The sequence below is a fragment of the Boleophthalmus pectinirostris genome, unplaced genomic scaffold (assembly GCF_026225935.1).
Source record: "Boleophthalmus pectinirostris isolate CB_2022bp ecotype Guang Dong unplaced genomic scaffold, ASM2622593v1 HiC_scaffold_23, whole genome shotgun sequence".
Taxonomy (NCBI): Eukaryota; Metazoa; Chordata; class Actinopteri; order Gobiiformes; family Gobiidae; genus Boleophthalmus; species Boleophthalmus pectinirostris.
In genome coordinates this window covers 376,626-383,037 of record NW_026571207.1, presented here as the reverse complement: position 1 = coordinate 383,037, position 6,412 = coordinate 376,626, and positions in this window count along the sequence as shown.

Below are 6,412 nucleotides of genomic sequence, written 5' to 3'. Positions count from 1 at the left end.
GGGCTAGGGGAGGAGACAAGGAACTAGGACACAAACACAGGGAAGAGGAGACGGTGGAGCTAGGAGGCACAGTGAGGAGATAGGAGGCACAGTGAGGAGATAGGAGGCACGGTGAGGAGATAGGAGGCACAGTGAGGAGCTAGGAGGCACAGTGAGGAGATAGGAGACACAGTGAGGAGATAGGAGGCACAGTGAGGAGATAGGAGGCACAGTGAGGAGATAGGAGACACAGTGAGGAGATAGGAGACACAGTGAGGAGGCACAGTGAGGAGCACAGTGAGGAGATAGGAGACACAGTGAGGAGATAGGAGACACAGTGAGGAGATAGGAGGCACAGTGAGGAGATAGGAGACACAGTGAGGAGGCACGGTGAGGAGGTAGGAGGCACAGTGAGGAGATAGGAGGCACAGTGAGGAGATAGGAGGACACAGTGAGGAGATAGGAGACACAGTGAGGAGATAGGAGACACAGTGAGGAGATAGGAGACACAGTGAGGAGGCACAGTGAGGAGATAGGAGGCACGGTGAGGAGATAGGAGACACAGTGAGGAGGCACAGTGAGGAGATAGGAGGCACGGTGAGGAGGTGAGGAGGCACAGTGAGGAGATAGGAGGCACAGTGAGGAGATAGGAGACACAGTGAGGAGATAGGAGGCACGGAGGAGATAGGAGACACAGTGAGGAGGCACAGTGAGGAGATAGGAGGCACGGTGAGGAGGTAGGAGGCACAGTGAGGAGATAGGAGGCACAGTGAGGAGATAGGAGATAGGAGACACAGTGAGGAGATAGGAGGCACGGTGAGGAGGTAGGAGACACAGTGAGGAGATAGGAGGCACGGTGAGGAGATAGGAGACACAGTGAGGAGGCACGGTGAGAAGATAGGTCTAAACCAGGTCTAAACCAGGTCTAAACCAGGTCTAAACCAGGTCTAAACCAGGTAAACCAGGAACTAAACCAGGTCTAAACCAGGTCTAAACCGGGTCTAAACCAGGTCTAAACTAAACCGGGTCTAAACCAGGTCTAAACCGGTTAAACAGGACTAAACCAGGGTCTAAACCAGGACTAAACCAGGTCTAAAAACCAGGTCAAACCAGGAACTAAACAGGTCTAAACCAGGACTAAACCAGGAAAACAGGACTAAACCAGGTCTAAACCAGGTCTAAACCAGGACTAAACAGGTCTAAACCAGGGTAAACCAGGTCTAAACCAGGTCTAAACCAGGACTAAACCGGGTCTAAACCAGGACTAAACCAGGTCTAAACCAGGTCTAAACCAGTCTAAACCAGGTCTAAACCAGGGTCTAAACCAGGTCTAAACCAGAACTAAACCAGGTCTAAACCAGGTCTAAACCAGGCTAAACCAGGACTAAACCAGGTCAAACCAGGGTCTAAACCAGGACTAAACCAGGTCTAAACCAGGTCTAAACCAGGACTAAACCAGGTCTAAACAGGACTAAACCAGGAAACTAAACCAGGACTAAACCAGGTCTAAACCAGGTCTAAACCAGGTCTAAACAGAACTAAACCAGGTCTAAACCAGGACTAAACCAGAACTAAACCAGGACTAAAACCAGGTCTAAACCAGAAAACCAGACTAAACCAGGAAACCAGGACTAAACCAGGACTAAACCAGGACTAAACCAGGTCTAAACCAGGACTAAACCAGGTCTAAACCAGGACTAAACCAGGACTAAACCAGGACTAAACCAGGTCTAAACCGGGGGTCAGACCAACGCTGCAGGAGGAGGAGGAGGAGACGAGGGGGCAGGAGCTAGGATGCAGCAGCAGCAGCAGCGGCAGAGTCTGGACGCGGCCGCTCGACAGTGAGGACGCACGGCGAGGAGCTAGGAGGCACAACGAAGACCTAGGAGGCGCGGCGAGGACCTAGGACGCACGGCCAGGAGCTAGGAGGCAGCAGAGGAGGAAGGAAGGAAGGAGGAAGGAAGGAAGGAGGAAGGAGGAGGATGCAGTGAGGAGGTTTTTGTTTTTTGTTTTCGTTTTTCGGAGCCGTTTTTCGCGTCTGGGTTTTCGCGGGTTTGGGGTTCGGTCGCCGTTGACGATGGGCTGCTGGCTCTCGGGACCGTGGAGCGACCAAACGGTGAGAAACCCCTCCACCCTCCTTCATCCCTCCTTCCTTAATCCTTCCTTCATCCCTCCTTCCTTCCTCCATCCCTCCGTCTCCTCTCCTCCTCGCGCGTCTCCATTTTGTCCGTCTGCGTCGTCGCGCTCTCGGCTCCGCGTCGTGTTTTTTCCTCCGTCTCCCTCCCTCGCTCCTCTCCTCCTTTTCTTTCCTGTCCTTTCCTTTCCTCCTCTGTTTTTCCTCCTTCCTTCCTCCTCTCCTCTTTTTCGTTCTCTCGCTCGTTCCGTCGTTCCGCACACTCTGTTCCCGTCGCGTCGAAAACCTGTTACGGCCTCCGTCATCCCTCGTTCCAAACATCAGCCTCCTCCATCTCTCCTCCATCCCTCCTCCATCCATCCCTCCTTCATCCCTCCATCCCTCGTGTTTGTTTGACATCTGGAGTGAAAACAACACCACCACGTCTTTCCCTCCCTCCGTCCTCCTTCTCTCTCTTCTCTTTCCCTTCCTCATTCCTTCACTCCATCCCTCCTTCTCTCTCTCCTCCCTCCTTCCTTCCTTCCTTGTCTCCCTTCCTCCGTCCCCCCTCTTCTCTTTCCTTCCTTCCTTTTCTCCCTCCCTCCTTCTCTCTCTCTCGCTTCTTCTCTCCTCTTCTCCTTCTTTCCTTCCTTTCCTCCTTCCTTCATTCCCTCTCTTCCTTATCTCCTCCTCCTCCTCTCTTCCTTCCCTCCCTCCTCTTCTCCTCTTTCCTTCCCTCCTTCCCCCCTTTCCTCTTCTCCTTCCTTCCCTCTTCTTCTTCCTTCCTTCCATCCTTCCCTCTCTCCTCCTCTTCTGTTTCTCTCTCTTTCTCTCTTCTTTTCTTCTTTCTCTGTTTTTGTTTTTCTAATAATTAAATTTTTATTTCAGAAACATTTAAAACTAAAAACTCCAAACCTGAGACCTGGTTTAGTTCTGGTTTAGACCTGGTTTAGACCTGGTTTTCTGGTTTAGTTTAGTTCTGGTTTAGACCTGGTTTAGTCCTGGTTTAGTTCTGGTTTAGACCTGGTTTAGTCCTGGTTTAGTTCTGGTTTAGACCTGGTTTAGTTCTGGTTTAGACCTGGTTTAGTTCTGGTTTAGACCTGGTTTAGTTCTGGTTTAGTTCTGGTTTAGACCTGGTTTAGTTCTGGTTTAGACTTGGTTTAGTTCTGGTTTAGACCTGGTTTAGTTCTGGTTTAGTTCTGGTTTAGACCTGGTTTGACCTGGTTTAGTCCTGGTTTAGATCTGGTTTAGTCCTGGTTTAGACCTGGTTTAGTTCTGGTTTAGTTCTGGTTTAGTTCTGGTTTAATCCTGGTTTAGACCTGGTTTAGTCCTGGTTTAGTCCTGGTTTAGTTCTGGTTTAGTTCTGGTTTAGTCCTGGTTTAGTCCTGGTTTAGTCCTGGTTTAGTTCTGGTTTAGTTCTGGTTTAGTTTAGTCCTGGTTTAGTCCTGGTTTAGTTCTGGTTTAGTCCTGGTTTAGTCCTGGTTTAGTCCTGGTTTAGTTCTGGTTTAGTCTGGTTTAGTCCTGGTTTAGTTCTGGTTTAGTCTGGTTAGTCTGGTTTAGTCTGGTTTTGGTTTAGTCCTGGTTTAGTTCTGGTTTAGTCCTGGTTTAGTCCTGGTTTAGTTCTGGTTTAGTCCTGGTTTAGTTCTGGTTTAGTTCTGGTTTAGTCCTGGTTTAGTCCTGGTTTAGTTCTGGTTTAGTTCTGGTTTAGTCTGGTTTAGTCTGGTTTAGTTCTGGTTAGTCCTGGTTTAGTCCTGGTTTAGTTCTGGTTTAGTTCTGGTTTAGTCCTGGTTTAGTTCTGGTTTAGTCCTGGTTTAGTCCTGGTTTTAGTCCTGGTTCACTCCTGGTTTAGTCCTGGTTTAGTCCTGGTTTAGTTTTGGTTTAGTTCTGGTTTAGTTCTGGTTTAGACCTGGTTTAGACCTGGTTTAGTCCTGGTTTAGACCTGGTTTAGTCCTGGTTTAGACCTGGTTTAGTCCTGGTTTAGTCCTGGTTTAGTTTTGGTTTAGTTCTGGTTTAGTCCTGGTTTAGTTCTGGTTTAGTTCTGGTTTAGTCCTGGTTTAGACCTGGTTTTAGTCCTGTTTTAGACCTGGTTTAGTCCTGGTTTAGACTGGTTTAGTCCTGGTTTAGTTCTGGTTTAGTCCTGGTTTAGTCCTGGTTTAGTCCTGGTTTAGTTCTGGTTTGTGATTTAATTTTCTGTGACAGGACGAGGACACAGAGTGACTGAGGGAAGGACACAGAGAAGGAGACGAGGAGGTAGGAGACAAGGATATAGGAGACGAGGAAGTAGGAGAAGTAGAGGTAGGAGACAAGGATGTGGGAGACAAGGAGTTAGGAGATGAGGAGATAGGAGACAAGGGGATAAGAGAAGGTAGGAGATGAGGAGACAAGGAGATAGGAGATGAGGAGGTAAGAGACAAGGAGACAGGAGACAAGGAGATAGGACATGAGGAGGTAGGAGACAAGGAGGTAGGAGACAAGGAGATAGGACATGAGGAGATAGGAGACAAGGAGATAGGACATGAGGAGGTAGGAGACAAGGAGATAGGACATGAGGAGATAGGAGACAAGGAGGTAGGAGACAAGGAGATAGGAGACAAGGAGGTAGGAAACAAGATGGTAGGAGACAAGGAAGTAGGAGATAAGGTGGTAGGATACGAGGAGGTAGGAGATGAGGAGGTAGAAGACAAGGAGATAGGAGACAAGGAGGTAGGACACAAAGATAAAGGAGATAAGGAAGTAGGACACAAGGCTATAGGAGGCGAGGAACTAGGAGACAAGGAGGTAGGATATGAGGAGGTAGGATACGAGGAGGTAGGAGACAAGGAGATGGAACACAAGGAGATAGGAGACAAGGAGGTAGGACACAACGAGGTAGGAGACAAGGATATAGGAGACAAGGACGTAGGACACAAGGAGGTAGGAGACAAGGAGATAGGACATGAGGAGATAGGAGACAAGGAGGTAGGAAGTCACTCACAAATAAACTTCTCTGGTGCACGTGGGAGGATTATGTAAGAGACGAGAACTAAACCAGGACTAAACCAGGACTAAACCAGGACTAAACCAGGACTAAACCAGGTCTAAACCAGGTCTAAACCAGGACTAAACCAGGACTAAACCAGGTCTAAACCAGGTCTAAACCAGGACTAAACCAGGGCTAAACCAGGTCTAAACCAGGACTAAACCAGGACTAAACCAGGACTCTAAACCAGGTCTAAACCAGGACTAAACCAGGTCTAAACCAGGACTAAACCAGGACTAAACCAGGTCTAAACCAGGTCCAGGAAAACTAAACCAGAACTAAACCAGAATAAAACCAGAAAACTAAACCAGGACTAAACCAGTAAACCAGGTCTAAACCAGGTCTAAACCAGGTCTAAACCAGGTCTAAAACAGGTCAAAACCAGGTCTAAACCAGGTCTAAACCAGGTCTAAACCAGGTCTAAACCAGGTCTAAACCAGGTCTAAACCAGGTCTAAAACCAGGTCTAAACAGGTCAAAAACCAGGTCTAAACCAGGTCTTAAACCAGGACTAAACCAGGTCTAAACCAGGTCTAAACCAGGTCTAAACCAGGTCTAAACCAGGTCTAAACCAGGTCTAAACCAGGTCTAAACCAGGTCTAAAGTAATCTAATGGATTCCGTTACAAACTCCATTTTGTCGTATGTAATCTGTAATCTGTAGGGGATTACATTTTAAAAGTCTCCTTCCCACCAGTGTCCATCCGCGCGGCTCAAACGAAGGAACCTGGAGGTTTTGTGGAATATTGCGGCTGTGAACCTGCGCACACACGCCGCGTTTGTGTGGATGTACTTTGGTTTTTATGAGTTTGGGACTTGAGTGTTTTGGAGACTCAGGTCCCCACAGATCGACACCCGTTGGTTTTTGAAGGAGCCACCGTCGTGTTTCCGCAGCGCACGGGGAACACGAGCGGACGGAGTGGGACCGAGTTGTTTTCAGTCAGGTCGCGCGGTCGTCTCGTACGGGCAAAAGACCAACAAGAAAATATGAAAGTGAAAAGTGTGCTCCTCCTGCTCTCTCAGACATTCTGTTTCTGTACTGCACATTTATTCACGTGGGACGGTTTACTGAGACAGTCTGAACGGATCTGTAGCTCAAAATTTGGTTTAGACCAGAGGTGTCAAACATGCGGCCCGGGGGCTGGATGCGGCCCTCCAAGACCTTTAATCTGGCCCTCAGCTGATTTTCTACTGATTTTCTATTTTTGTAATTTTATTTTCTATTAAAATATTGGCAATTTTCTGCGTCACTTGTCACAACAGTGTCTCCAGAGTCTCTGTACGTGGCCCCTCCCACCAGAGT